Raw genomic sequence first — 15,580 nt, 5'->3', positions numbered from 1 at the left:
ACAGACAGCTGGGTACTGGAGACTGCTCTCTGGGTCTGGGGGTTGGCAGTGCCCCCCTCCTCTCTCTCCTCAGAGACACTCATCTTAGGAGTGTGTTCCAACTTCCAGAATTACAGTGTGATAAAAAGACTCACACACCATTTAGGAGACACACACTTCCTTGATTAAACATATACTTACTAGAGTTTATAGGATATCCTGCTCTGTCCTCTCTCCAGTTTAGAGTTTACAGGATATCCTGCTCTGTCCTCTCTCCAGTTTAGAGTTTATAGAATATCCTGCTCTGTCCTCTCTCCAGTTTAGAGTTTACAGGATATCCTGCTCTGTTCTCTCTCCAGTTTAGAGTTTATAGGATATCCTGCTCTGTCCTCTCTCCAGTTTAGAGTTTATAGGATATCCTGTTCTGTCCTCTCTCTAGTTAGGGTTTATAGAATATCCTGCTCTGTCATCTAAAAATATTTAATGTCTGGACAAGAACACATATACATTCAGTTTCAGGTATGCTTTCTACACACCATGAGGTTGAACCATTAACCATGAGGTGTAGCTAACTGTTTTCTTTACTTACAACTGGGGTTAGAGACAGACAGAGACTGAGAGACACAGACATCAAATACTCATGATATTTGACCTTCCACCATTTCAGGCTTTTTTCACAGAAATTGCATGGTAACACTTTACATGGCAGATGATAGGCATTAAAATACATTAATAAAGCCCTTGACCATTTTAAATAATAATATTTACATTTTCTAAGTTCAGTCATTTAACATACAGTAGAAGTCGGAAGTTTACATACACTTAGTTTGGAGTCATTAAAACTTGTTTTTCAACCACTCCACTTATTTCTTGTTAACAAACTATAGTTTTGGCAAGTCGGTTAGGACATCTACTTTGTGCATGACACAAGTAATTTTTCCAACAAATATTTACAGAAAGATTATTTCACTTATAATTCACTGTATCACAATTCCAGTGGGTCAGAAGTTTACATACACTAAGTTGATGGTGACTTTAAGTAGCTTGGAAAATTCCAGAAACTGATGTCATGGCTTTAGAAGACTCTGATAGGCTAATTGACATAATTTGAGTCAATTGGAGGTGTACCTGTGGATGTATTTCAAGGCCTACCTTCAAACTCAGTGCCTCTTTGCTTGACATCATGGGAAAATCAAAAGAAATCAGCCAAGACCTCAGAAAAAAAGGTAGACCTCCACAAGTCTGGTTCATCATTGAGAGCAATTTCCAAACGCCTGAAGGTACCACGTTCATCTGTGCAAACAATAGTACGCAAGTATAAACACCATGGGACGACGCAGCCGTCATACCGCTCAGGAAGGAGACGCGTTCTGTCTCCTAGAGATTAACGTACTTTGGTGCGAAAAGTGCAAATCAATCCCAGAACAACAGCAAAGGACCTTGTGAAGATGCTGGAGGAAACAGGTACAAAAGTATCTATATCCACAGTAAAACAAGTCCTATATCGACATAACCTGAAAGGCCGCTCAGCAAGGAAGAAGCCACTGCTCCAAAACCGCCATAAAAAAGCCAGACTACGGTTTGCAACTTCACCTGGGGACGAAGATCGTACTTTTTGGAGAAATGTCCTCTGGTCTGATGAAACAAAAATAGAACTGTTTGGCCATAATGACCATCGTTATGTTTGGAGCAAAAATGGGGTGGCTTGCAAGCCGAAGAACACCATCCCAACCGTAAAGCATGGGGGTGGCAGCATCATGCTGTGGGGGTGCTATGCTGCAGGATGGACTGATGCACTTCACAAAATAGATTGCATCATGAGGAAGGAAAATTATGTGGATATATTGAAGCAACATCTCAAGACATCAGTCAGGAAGTTAAAGCTTGGTCGCAAATGGGTCTTCCAAATGGACAATGACCCCAAGCATACTTCCAAAGTTGTGGCAAAATGGCATAAGGACAACAAAGTCAAGGTATTGGAGTGGCCATCACAAAGCCCTGACCTCAATCCTATAGAACATTTGTGGGCAGAACTGAAAAAGCGTGTCCGAGCAAGGAGGCCTACAAACCTGACTTAGTTACACTAGCTCTGTCATCAAGAATGGGCCAAAATTCACCCAACTTATTGTGGGAAGCTTGTGGAAGGCTACCCGAAACGTTTGACCCAAGTTAAACAATTTAAAGGCGATGCTACCAAATACTAATTGAGTGTATGTAAACTTCTGACCCACTGGGAATGTGATGAAAGAAATAAAAGCTGAAATAAATAATTCTCTCTACTATTTTTCTGACATTTCACATTCTTAAAATAAAGTGGTGATCCTAACTGACCTAAAACAGGGAATTTTTACTAGGATTAAATGTCAGGAATTGTGAAAAACTGAGTTTAAATGTATTTGGCTAAGGTCTATGTAAATTTACGACTTCAACTGTATGCTCTTATCCAAAGTGACTCAAGGGCACATCAACAGTTTTTTTACCTAGTCAGCCCAGGGTGTCAAACCAGCGACCTTTTGGTTACTGGCACAACACCCTTAACCGCTAGGCTACCTGCCACCAGTGTATGATGGGCATCTTAAAACAACTACAGCTGACATTATTATGGTCATTGAAAGTATTTAGTATTTTATTGTGATCCGCAAATAGACGTTGCCAAGGCAACTGCTACTCTTCCTGGGGTCCAAACAGGAAACTACACAACAATTAAATAATATAATATAATGTAATGATGATCAGTAGTATGAGAAATCACCCTGGATCATTATTAAACCCCATAGTATTTCATACAGTAATGATGATCAGTAGTATGAGAAATCACCCTGGATCATTATTAAACCCCATACTATTTCATACAGTAATGATGATCAGTAGTATCAGAAATCACCCTGGATCATTATTAAACCCCATAGTATTTCATACAGTAATGATGATCAGTAGTATGAGAAATCACCCTGGATCATTATTAAACCCCATAGTATTTCATACAGTAATGTTGATCAGTAGTATCAGAAATCACCCTGGATCATTATTAAACCCCATAGTATTTCATACAGTAATGATGATCAGTAGTATCAGAAATCACCCTGGATCATTATTAAACCCCATAGTATTTCATACAGTAATGATGATCAGTAGTATCAGAAATCACCCTGGATCATTATTAAACCCCATAGTATTTCATACAGTAATGATGATCAGTAGTATCAGAAATCACCCTGGATCATTATTAAACCCCATAGTATTTCATACAGTAATGATGATCAGTAGTATCAGAAATCACCCTGGATCATTATTAAACCCCATAGTATTTCATACAGTAATGTTGATCAGTAGTATGAGAAATCACCCTGGATCATTATTAAACCCCATAGTATTTCATACAGTAATGATGATCAGTAGTATCAGAAATCACCCTGGATCATTATTAAACCCCATAGTATTTCATACAGTAATGATGATCAGTAGTATCAGAAATCACCCTGGATCATTATTAAACCCCATAGTATTTCATACAGTAATGATGATCAGTAGTATCAGAAATCACCCTGGATCATTATTAAACCCCATAGTATTCATACAGTAATGATGATCAGTAGTATCAGAAATCACCCTGGATCATTATTAAACCCCATAGTATTTCATACAGTAATGTTGATCAGTAGTATCAGAAATCACCCTGGATCATTATTAAACCCCATAGTATTTCATACAGTAATGATGATCAGTAGTATGAGAAATCACCCTGGATCATTATTAAACCCCATAGTATTTCATACAGTAATGATGATCAGTAGTATGAGAAATCACCCTGGATCATTATTAAACCCCATAGTATTTCATACAGTAATGATGATCAGTAGTATGAGAAATCACCCTGGATCATTATTAAACCCCATAGTATTTCATACAGTAATGATGATCAGTAGTATGAGAAATCACCCTGGATCATTATTAAACCCATAGTATTTCATACAGTAATGTTGATCAGTAGTATCAGAAATCACCCTGGATCATTATTAAACCCCATAGTATTTCATACAGTAATGATGATCAGTAGTATCAGAAATCACCCTGGATCATTATTAAACCCCATAGTATTTCATACAGTAATGATGATCAGTAGTATCAGAAATCACCCTGGATCATTATTAAACCCCATAGTATTTCATACAGTAATGATGATCAGTAGTATCAGAAATCAGCCTGGATCATTATTAAACCCCATAGTATTTCATACAGTAATGATGATCAGTAGTATCAGAAATCACCCTGGATCATTATTAAACCCCATAGTATTTCATACAGTAATGATGATCAGTAGTATCAGAAATCACCCTGGATCATTATTAAACCCCATAGTATTTCATACAGTAATGATGATCAGTAGTATGAGAAATCACCCTGGATCATTATTAAACCCCATAGTATTTCATACAGTAATGATGATCAGTAGTATTAGAAATAACCCTGGATCATTATTAAACCCCATAGTATTTCATACAGTAATGATGATCAGTAGTATTAGAAATCACCCTGGATCATTATTAAACCCCATAGTATTTCATACAGTAATGATGATCAGTAGTATCAGAAATCACCCTGGATCATTATTAAACCCCATAGTATTTCATACAGTAATGATGATCAGTAGTATGAGAAATCACCCTGGATCATTATTAAACCCCATAGTATTTCATACAGTAATGATGATCAGTAGTATGAGAAATCACCCTGGATCATTATTAAACCCCATAGTATTTCATACAGTAATGATGATCAGTAGTATCAGAAATCACCCTGGATCATTATTAAACCCCATAGTATTTCATACAGTAATGATGATCAGTAGTATCAGAAATCACCCTGGATCATTATTAAACCCCATAGTATTTCATACAGTAATGATGATCAGTAGTATCAGAAATCACCCTGCATCATTCATCATGTCAGACATTTCCCTCTATTTCTCCCCACATGGAACTGCTGATGTAAAAGGGCTTCATAAATAAATGATTGATATAACGTTGAACTCCCAACCTCCCTACCAGACTACCTCTCACATTCTCCACAGATCTTTGAGGAGTTCCCCTTTTATAATCTATAATGTATGGCAGTAATCTTACTTTGGGTCAAAGGGCATTGGTCCACTGATAACATTGAGAGGATTGTACATGGACCAGTCATAGACAGACAGCTGGGTACTGGAGACTGCTCTCTGGGTCTGGGGGTTGGCAGTGCCCCCCTCCTCTCTCTCCTCAGAGACACTCATCTTAGGAGTGTGTTCCAACTTCCAGAATTACAGTGTGATAAAAAGACTCACACACCATTTAGGAGACACACACTTCCTTGATTAAACATATACTTACTAGAGTTTACAGGATATCCTGCTCTGTCCTCTCTCCAGTTTAGAGTTTATAGGATATCCTGCTCTGTCCTCTCTCCAGTTTAGAGTTTATAGGATATCCTGCTCTGTCCTCTCTCCAGTTTAGAGTTTATAGAATATCCTGCTCTGTCCTCTCTCCAGTTTAGAGTTTATAGGATATCCTGCTCTGTCCTCTCTCCAATTTAGAGTTTATAGGATATCCTGCTCTGTCCTCTCTCCAGTTTAGAGTTTATAGGATATCCTGCTCTGTCCTCTCTCCAGTTTAGAGTTTATAGGATATCCTGCTCTGTCCTCTCTCCAGTTTAGAGTTTATAGGATATCCTGCTCTGTCCTCTCTCCAGTTTAGAGTTTATAGGATATCCTGATCTGTCCTCTCTCCAGTTTAGAGTTTATAGGATATCCTGCTCTGTCCTCTCTCCAGTTTAGAGTTTATAGGATATCCTGATCTGTCATCTAAAAATATGTAATGGCTGGACAAGAACAAATATACTTTTATATAGGTATGCTTTCTACACACCATGAGGATAAACCATTAACCATGAGGTGTAGCTAACAGTTTTCTTTACTGACAACTGGGGTTAGAGACAGACAGAGACTGAGAGAGACACAGACATCAAATACTCATGATCTTTGACCTTCCACCATTTCAGGCTTTTTTCACAGAAATTGCATGGTAACACTTTACATGGCAGATGATAGGCATTAAAATACATTCATAAAGCCCTTGACCATTTTAAATAATAGTATTTACATTTTCGTCATTTAACATACGCTCTTATCCAAAGATACTCAAGGGCACATCTACAGTTTTTTTACCTATTCAGCTCAGGGTTTCGAACCAGCAACCTTTCGGTTACTGGTCCAACACCCTTAACCGCTAGGCTACCTGCCACCAGTGTATGATGGGCATTTTACAACAACTACAGCTGACATTATTGTGGTCATGTTAAGTATTAAGTATTTTATTGGGATCCCCAAATAGACGTTGCCAAGGCAATCATTTATTTTTTTTATTTTTTTATTCAGGCTGCAAAGTAAGGATCCTACCAGGGATTATTCATGTATGATGTTGGTAGAATGTATACATTGGGATAGCAGTAAGGATCCTACCAGGGATTATTTATGTATGATGTTGGTAGAATGTATACATTGGGATAGTAGTAAGGATCCTACCAGGGATTATTTATGTATGATGTTGGTAGAATGTATACATTGGGATAGTAGTAAGGATCCTACCAGGGATTATTTATGTATGATGTTGGTAGAATGTATACATTGGGATAGTAGTAAGGATCCTACCAGGGATTATTTATGTATGATGTTGGTAGAATGTATACATTGGGATAGTAGTAAGGATCCTACCAGGGATTATTTATGTTTGATGTTGGTAGAATGTATACATTGGGATAGTAGTAAGGATCCTACCATGGATTATTGATGTATGATGTTGGTAGAATGTATATATTGGGATAGTAGTAAGGATCCTACCAGGGATTATTTATGTATGATGTTGGTAGAATGTATACATTGGGATAGTAGTAAGGATCCTACCAGGGATTATTTATGTATGATGTTGGTAGAATGTATACATTGGGATAGTAGTAAGGATCCTACCAGGGATTATTCATGTATTATGTTGGTAGAATGTATACATTGGGATAGTAGTAAGGATCCTACCAGGGATTATTTATGTATGATGTTGGTAGAATGTATACTTTGGGATAGTAGTAAGGATCCTACCAGGGATTATTTATGTATGATGTTGGTAGAATGTATACATTGGGATAGTAGTAAGGATCCTACCAGGGATTATTTATGTATGATGTTGGTAGAATGTATACATTGGGATAGTAGTAAGGATCCTACCAGGGATTATTTATGTATGATGTTGGTAGAATGTATACATTGGGATAGTAGTAAGGATCCTACCAGGGATTATTTATGTATGATGTTGGTAGAATGTATACATTGGGATAGTAGTAAGGATCCTACCAGGGATTATTTATGTATGATGTTGGTAGAATGTATACATTGGGATAGTAGTAAGGATCCTACCAGGGATTATTCATGTATGATGTTGGTAGAATGTATACATTGGGATAGTAGTAAGGATCCTACCAGGGATTATTTATGTATGATGTTGGTAGAATGTATACATTGGGATAGTAGTAAGGATCCTACCAGGGATTATTTATGTATGATGTTGGTAGAATGTAAACATTGGGGTAGTAGGAAGGATCCTACCAGGGATTATTTATGTATGATGTTGGTAGAATGTATACATTGGGATAGTAGTAAGGATCCTACCAGGGATTATTTATGTATGATGTTGGTAGAATGTATACATTGGGATAGTAGTAAGGATCCTACCAGGGATTATTTATGTATGATGTTGGTAGAATGTATACATTGGGATAGTAGTAAGGATCCTACCAGGGATTATTTATGTATGATGTTGGTAGAATGTATACATTGGGATAGTAGTAAGGATCCTACCAGGGATTATTTATGTATGATGTTGGTAGAATGTATACATTGGGATAGTAGTAAGAGGCCGGTGGGTAAATGACTAAGATTCAAGCCTCCCGTCAGTTAGGGAGATTTGTTTCTTTATTGTGTGTTTAGTTGTACCTTTACCTTCCTGTAGTTGGCCATTTGGAAGGATTCTGTATGGAGGAATGGTCTAATATCACTCACAATGTCTTCTTGCAAGGGATGTATTGAACGGGGGTGTCAATTTTGACCGCTACCTTTTTGAGAAAAAAAGTATTACTTGTTAAACAATCTCTTTCTCTGAGCAATTGTATTAGTATACAATCATTTAATTTAATATTTTAGGACCCTATTGTATACTTCTTAATTAGAGATATGTTGAAACTGGATCCATCATAATGATTCTACATTTTATAGTATGCCATGGCCTTTACTGGCCAAAGGTTAAACTACTGTTATGTTTATGCTATACTATGGTGTTGTGCCACTAGACTTTGACCAGATATTATTGCATCCAAAGATCAACTGTACCTACAACATAGATACAGAGCCACTTGTCATCAGGAAGGTGCTCTCTCAGCACAACGGAAAATATCTCAATGATTTGACATGTTCTGGTTGTGAATACAGGCTACAAGGTAAGACTCTTCCAAGGGATTATTGTAAAGTGTGTAGGGAAATTAAATATATGGTGTTATTATAGTATAGAGAATGACAGTAAAACACTCAGATCTAACAGTCCATTTCACCTGGGACAGGTACGTGACAGTTCAATCATACAAAATGGCGCTAACTGGGCGTAGGCAAGTCAAATTCAAAAACATATTGTTCATATCTCGTATTATAGGATTCGTATATCGTGGATATTTTACCATTTGTAAAAATGTTAATGTATCATAGTTCTAAATAATCTTTCAGAATATCAGAACATTTGTTTTTTTCAAAATTACAATGAGCTCCTACTTCCTGTGTAATTTGGTATGAAACCTGAACATACTTTTCTTAACATTGATATTATGAATTAAATTCAATAATATCATAATAATAGCAGACCTGTTGAACAAAGCAACACACTAGAATGAGTGAAATTATTACAAGAGAAAGTGAGACATTATTATTATTATTTATTATTAATATTATTATTGGAGGAAAAAAACACAGCTAAAACTGGTTTAGAGTAAATTATATGTTTATCAAAAATAATGTAAGAAAAATGTCTTGAAGAAGGACTATAAGAAAAAAAAAACTGAAGCAAGATTCGGTACAATGTCATGAGTTACTGCTATGGCATGCAACTGACTGTTAGCGCCACCCTCTGGTTACTGTTGTAAAGGGGAGACACCTTGAAGCGTTTCCTGAAGTCTAAACGCCTCTGGGTTTAGACTGACTGTTAGCGCCACCCTCTGGTTACTGTTGTAAAGGGGAGACACCTTGAAGCGTTTCCTGAAGTCTAAACGCCTCTGGGTTTAGACTGACTGTTAGCGCCACCCTCTGGTTACTGTTGTAAAGGGGAGACACCTTGAAGCGTTTCCTGAAGTCTAAACGCCTCTGGGTTCAGAACTCTGTCTCAGCGCCCTGCTACAGTGGTACTGTTCGTTTTGCATGGCCCGGTGCTACGGGTGATTGGACATTTAATTTAAGGACCAATGGAATGCTCTAAAACGTTAAACTCTGTTCACCCGGGGAGCCGGCCAATGGAAAACTAATTCACCCAGTCACCGTTATAACTTTATTTCCTTATTTGAAATTGAAAGTGACTTTGTAGCCTACGCAGTTACAAAATGTCTGTTCAAACTGTGGCGCATATGGAACATTAGAACAGTGGTGAAAAAGTAGTCAATTCTCATACTTGAGTAAAATTAAACATAGTGAACCTGGAGGAAAAAAGCGAACCCCACATTCTAACTAAATGTTGTTTATTAGCACTCAAATCTATCAATGGCATTTTCGGCACAATTTGGTCAAAGCCCCAAAGGGTTCAAAAAGCCTCTGTTTCCCACCACTAGTGGACACCCCCATGAGTGTCTTTCAGAACCCCTCCTAAAACCACCTGTTTCGTTTTGGTTGTTGTTAATGACTCTTTGTTAGTTCCTTCTTCTGTTTGAGAGACAATGTTTTATTTATTGTTGAGGAATGTAGCAATGTTCATGTGATTAAATTAAATCACCCGACTGTTTGGATATGTCTGTTAGTAAATGTTTTATTTCTAAGAGATCATGAGTAAAAGAGAACAATTGACATTCTAGAATGAGTTGTCACTGTGTTCACCACAACCAACATGCTGCATCTCTGTTTAGGGGTCAGTGGTCTAAAATGAGTCTCTCTGGAGAGAGAGAGGAGGGGGTCCCTGCCTCTAAAATGAGTCTCTCTGGAGAGAGAGAGGAGGGGGGCCCTGCCTCTAAAATGCGTCTCTCTGGGGAACATGACACCAAAGCTAAGAGGTGAGATTACAATTTTATGAATAATGTATTAATTTTATTTCTAAAATAAATAGCTATCTTAATATGAATGCACTTACTGTAAATCACTCTGGATTAGAGTATCTGCTAAATCAGGAGTTCTCAATCCGGGGTCAGTGGAGGTACTGCAGGGGTTCTGCAGCACCCTGACTGGACTCGTTGCAATGGAAGACATTTGATAGAATTTTAATACGACACAACCACTTTGCCTACTCTTCATTATTGCCTAATATAATGGAATGCATATTTCTTTAACCAATTCTGATGGTTGTTACAAGCAGAATTTTGACAATATTACCATTATACCAACACACTCTTCACACCCGTTTAACAACTCTAAATAGCTTTGGCATCGTAGGCTCCAGGGTCCCTTGTCAATAATGTTGCCTACAACTTTGCATACAATGTTCATTTTCATCGAACACATATTTCGCCCTAGATGCCTTCAATTGCCCAATTTATAGCCATGGCCAATTTATGATTATTTTTTAACAACGTGATGTTGAGCTCCAAAGGGATAACTTGAAATAACATGATGTAGGTAATTAAATAATCAAAAGAAAATCGTGTTTATTATACACTTAGAAAAGAAGGTTCCTTATAGAAGCAGAAATGCTTATATCACTTCCTTAATATATGGAACCACTAAAAGTTATATATATTTTTGGGTTCAGTGAAGAAGAACCTCTAGAGTTCTGATCAACAAAAGGTGAATGTTTTGAGGATGTGAACCCAGCAGCCCTCCAGTGGTCAGATCAAGCCCGGGCGTTTTTTCCAGCGCCCGGCCCGGGATTCGAACCAGCCACCTTTCTGCCATAGGTCCAACTCCTGCCACAGCTCCACCTCTTTAGCCGCTGGGTGAAAACCTGAGTTACTCTTCAGAAATAAGCATGAGTTAATATGGCAAAATGAAGACAACATGCAATGCAGACATTAATGGTATCACTTATACATAATTATTATACAGAAATCATTGCCAAAAGCACAAGACATACGGTTGCATGTAGGTCTATATTATTTATGGATTGATCATATAGAAATATAAAAATATTATTTTTAACTACTCCAAAGCAATTACATGTGGCGCAGGAACCACTGACTCACTGCATTATTCTATAGTATTATCAAGACACCTGCTGTTAACTCTTAACTGGTTAGGACAGCTCATGAGGTGTCCTAAATATCTGCCGACTAGGTGGGACTAGAGGCTTCATGCATAGCTTTAATTTATATCCATAAGTGTAAAATGTCTTTATTCTCAGCACTTATACGACACATTTTCTACTCTGAGACACTTTGTGGATATGGGCCAAGATCTCAAAATATTGTTATAAAAAAACTTTGAATGTTTGTTTTACATATAAAAATAAATAAATGAATATGACTAATGTAAGCCAGTGTAAAGACTGGGTTATGTATGCACTCACTAACTGTAAGTCGCTCTGGATAAGAGCGTCCGCTAAGTGATTAAAATGTAAATGTAAATGTATTGTGTTGCTCTGCTCATGTCCGCGTTCTGGAACTGTCCGCGTCCACGTACAGAACTGCCCGCGTCCACGTACGGTTTGGCGCCAAGCATATTGTCCAGTTACGCGCTGAGTGGTCTGAGGTGATGTTGGGAAATAACGACGGAGTTCGTTACAGTGTTGAGACGCCGAAGTTTATTGTTCAATTAGCTTTTTTGCGTAATGGTTAGTGACAGTATGAGTGTAGCCAGATCCTTTTCACTCGCTCTTCTTGTTTAATTGTGTGGTTCACCGGATTCGTCATCATCCTCGAGGGACAGACGAACGACCTGCTAGCTAGCCAAGCTAGTCGGTACAGCTAGTTAAGCTAGGTACTCTACCAGCAGCATCCTAGTTATCCTGCTAAATTGCATATTATTATTATTATTATCCTGGCTACCACTACATCATCACCGGCTGCCTGCATTTCTTGTGGACCGATGGAGCTCCCGGGTTGTTTCTTCCACCTGTTAAATACCGTGGAGTGCTTCTCCCTCTCTCGTTGACGGATGCTGGCTACCTACCATCCCTCTGTCCGGTTCTCCTCTCTTCACTAGATGGACGGTAACTTTAGTGTTTAATCCCTCTGTGTCCAAGGACTGAACTTTTGAATATTATTTTCGGGGCGCCTCAAGTGACATCTTTTACAACGTTTATTTCTGATAAAATTAGTTCATTGCATCCGCCATGGAGCCCAGTTTCATAATATTACCTTCTGTCCCTGGTTATGATGTAATTGCGAAAAAACAGGCCTTATATTAGGGCATTTTTCACCCTACCAGCTCCTATTAGTTCTACTGAGCTCCGTGACACCGACTCGCCTTCAGAACGTTCTATTCCCAGCCCATTGTTCTGCGTCACAATGCCAGCTTCACTATTGTTATCAATGAGACCTGCCTGCGTTAACCCTGTAGGTTTACCTCAGGTAACTTATTATTAACAAGGTTACGGCTACTTGGTGAGCGTTAACCCTGTAGGTTTACCTCAAGTAACTTATTATTAACAAGGTTACGGCTACATGGTGAGCGTTAACCCTGTAGGTTTACCTCAGGTAACTTATTATTAACAAGGTTATGGCTACTTGGTGAGCGTTAACCCTGTAGGTTTACCTCAGGTAACTTATTATTAACAAGGTTACGGCTACTTGGTGAGCGTTAACCCTGTAGGTTTACCTCAGGTAATTTATTATTAACAAGGTTATGGCTACTTGGTGAGCGTTAACCCTGTAGGTTTACCTCAGGTAACTTATTATTAACAAGGTTACGGCTACTTGGTGAGCGTTAACCCTGTAGGTTTACCTCAAGTAACTTATTATTAACAAGGTTACGGCTACTTGGTGAGCGTTAACCCTGTAGGTTTACCTCAGGTAACTTATTATTAACAAGGTTACGGCTACTTGGTGAGCGTTAACCCTGTAGGTTTACCTCAGGTAACTTATTATTAACAAGGTTACGGCTACTTGGTGAGCGTTAACCCTGTAGGTTTACCTCAGGTAATTTATTATTAACAAGGTTATGGCTACTTGGTGAGCGTTAACCCTGTAGGTTTACCTCAGGTAACTTATTATTAACAAGGTTACAGGTACTTGGTGAGCGTTAACCCTGTAGGTTTACCTCAGGTAACTTATTATTAACAAGGTTACGGCTACTTGGTGAGCGTTAACCCTGTAGGTTTACCTCACGTAACTTATTATTAACAAGGTTACGGCTACTTGGTGAGCGTTAACCCTGTAGGTTTACCTCAAGTAACTTATTATTAACAAGGTTACGGCTACTTGGTGAGCGTTAACCCTGTAGGTTTACCTCACGTAACTTATTATTAACAAGGTTACGGCTACTTGGTGAGCGTTAACCCTGTAGGTTTACCTCAAGTAACTTATTATTAACAAGGTTACGGCTACTTGGTGAGCACACACTGTTCACCTGAGTACATGTTGTGGTCACCAATAGTGAGGTGAGATACAGTTTAAGAGGCGATGGCTGGTGGATAGCCATCAAACATTAAACATTTTCTGGTCATGGTTAACCATATTTGTTTTAAGAAAAAAGTGTACAATCTAAACAAAACACATGTCCCTATCGTCATTTTCAAGATGTGGCAGATTTAAACAGCCAGAATACATTTTTTAATTAAGAAATAACCATTTTTTGGACGACTTGTTGTTTCTAAATGGCTGCTGGGTAATTTGATATGCTTCGAAATCTTTGTTCGTAGGCATCAAATTGAGCGAATGCTGCGCAGGTTCACTGAGTTGCAAGCCAAATGGATATAATGGGGTGATTGTTGTCTAATCGGGTGGTCTAGCTAATGGATTTGTAGATCTGACGCAGTTGCTACCTCAGATTATGAGCCTAGCAAGTGTCATGAAGTGTCAGGTCTCCCGAGTGGTGCAGTGGTCTAGAGATCCTGGTTCGAATCCAGGCTCTGTCGTAGCCGGCCGCGACAGGGAGACCCATGGGGTCGGCAGAGATGTAGCTCAGTTGGTAGAGCATGGCGTTTGCAACACCAGGGTTGTGAGTTCGCTTCCCACTGTGGGCCATTATGAAAAAATTAATAAATAATGTATGCACTCACTAACTGTAAGTCGCTCCGGGTAAGAGCGTCTGCTAAATTACTAAAATGTAAATGTGTTGAATGAGTTATGTAGTACCCACATACGGCCACAAGGAGGAGCAAGAGTGCCATAAACCCATACAGTTTTTTGCCATATAAACCCTAAACCTAACAATCAATCAAATGTATTTATAAAGCCCCTTTTACACCAGCAGATGTCACAAAGTGCTATACAGAAACTCTTACCCTACTTATAACCTATTTTAGCCTTAACCCTAACCCCTAATTCTAGGGTAGGGTAGCCTAGAACACTTTTAGAAACTATTAGTAATAATATGATCTTAGTAAATACAATTATAGTATTAAATAGTGTTTTAATTATTTTGTTGTTGTTTATTATATGTATAATTGCAAAACAGAACACTTGATAAATAAGACACATTTGTTTTATTTTTCAAATGTGGTTTGAATTGGGTGACCTAGTAACCCTGTGTGAAAGTCCAGCAATTGGTGTGGGGCAGGTTTGAGACTGATCTAATACACTTTATTTCTCAGCTGCCTCACCAACGTCTGTACGTGAATTAATAACTTTTAATAGCTAAATATTTCCAATAGATTGCAGCATAAGACCACGAAGCATCAGTTATAGGCTACAAGCAGCAATATGATTGACATAAAATAGCATGCAACCAAATACTATATGTCCCATGATTTTCTAAAATGGTCACTCTTTACTTTAGTTAGCTATATATCTCGTATTAGGCCTGTGATGCTTTTGGAAGAGCAATTAAATAGTGACTATAGCAGGAGTTGAACCCCTGGTAAATAATCACTAGTCAGATGCTCCAACCTCAACCCTAGTATACATGCATTTAAAAATAACTAATATTGCGATTAAACAACCTCGGAATAGATAAGACAAGAGTGCGTCTTCGAGCCCACCAATAAATTACATCATGCAACCCTCCCGGTTAGCAAATGTACCTCAAAATGCCCCTCGCTTGTGCTAGAAGGCAGAGTGCTCGCTGCTGGTTGATGAATCTGACAATGAATGTACCAGGAAAATACGTTTTTCTCAACCAGAGGTGACTAAATTAATGTTCAGGCTTATTGATAATCGTTATAGTAATCAAGTATAATTTCTAAACATGAGCATAAAACAGGTAATAATAAACATGAATCATCATTATATTATTTCACAGTAATCT

Source organism: Coregonus lavaretus (assembly GCF_964263955.1).
Source record: "Coregonus lavaretus genome assembly, contig: HAP1_SCAFFOLD_2227, whole genome shotgun sequence".
Lineage (NCBI taxonomy): Eukaryota > Metazoa > Chordata > Actinopteri > Salmoniformes > Salmonidae > Coregonus > Coregonus lavaretus.
Note: the sequence above shows the minus strand (reverse complement) of the source record.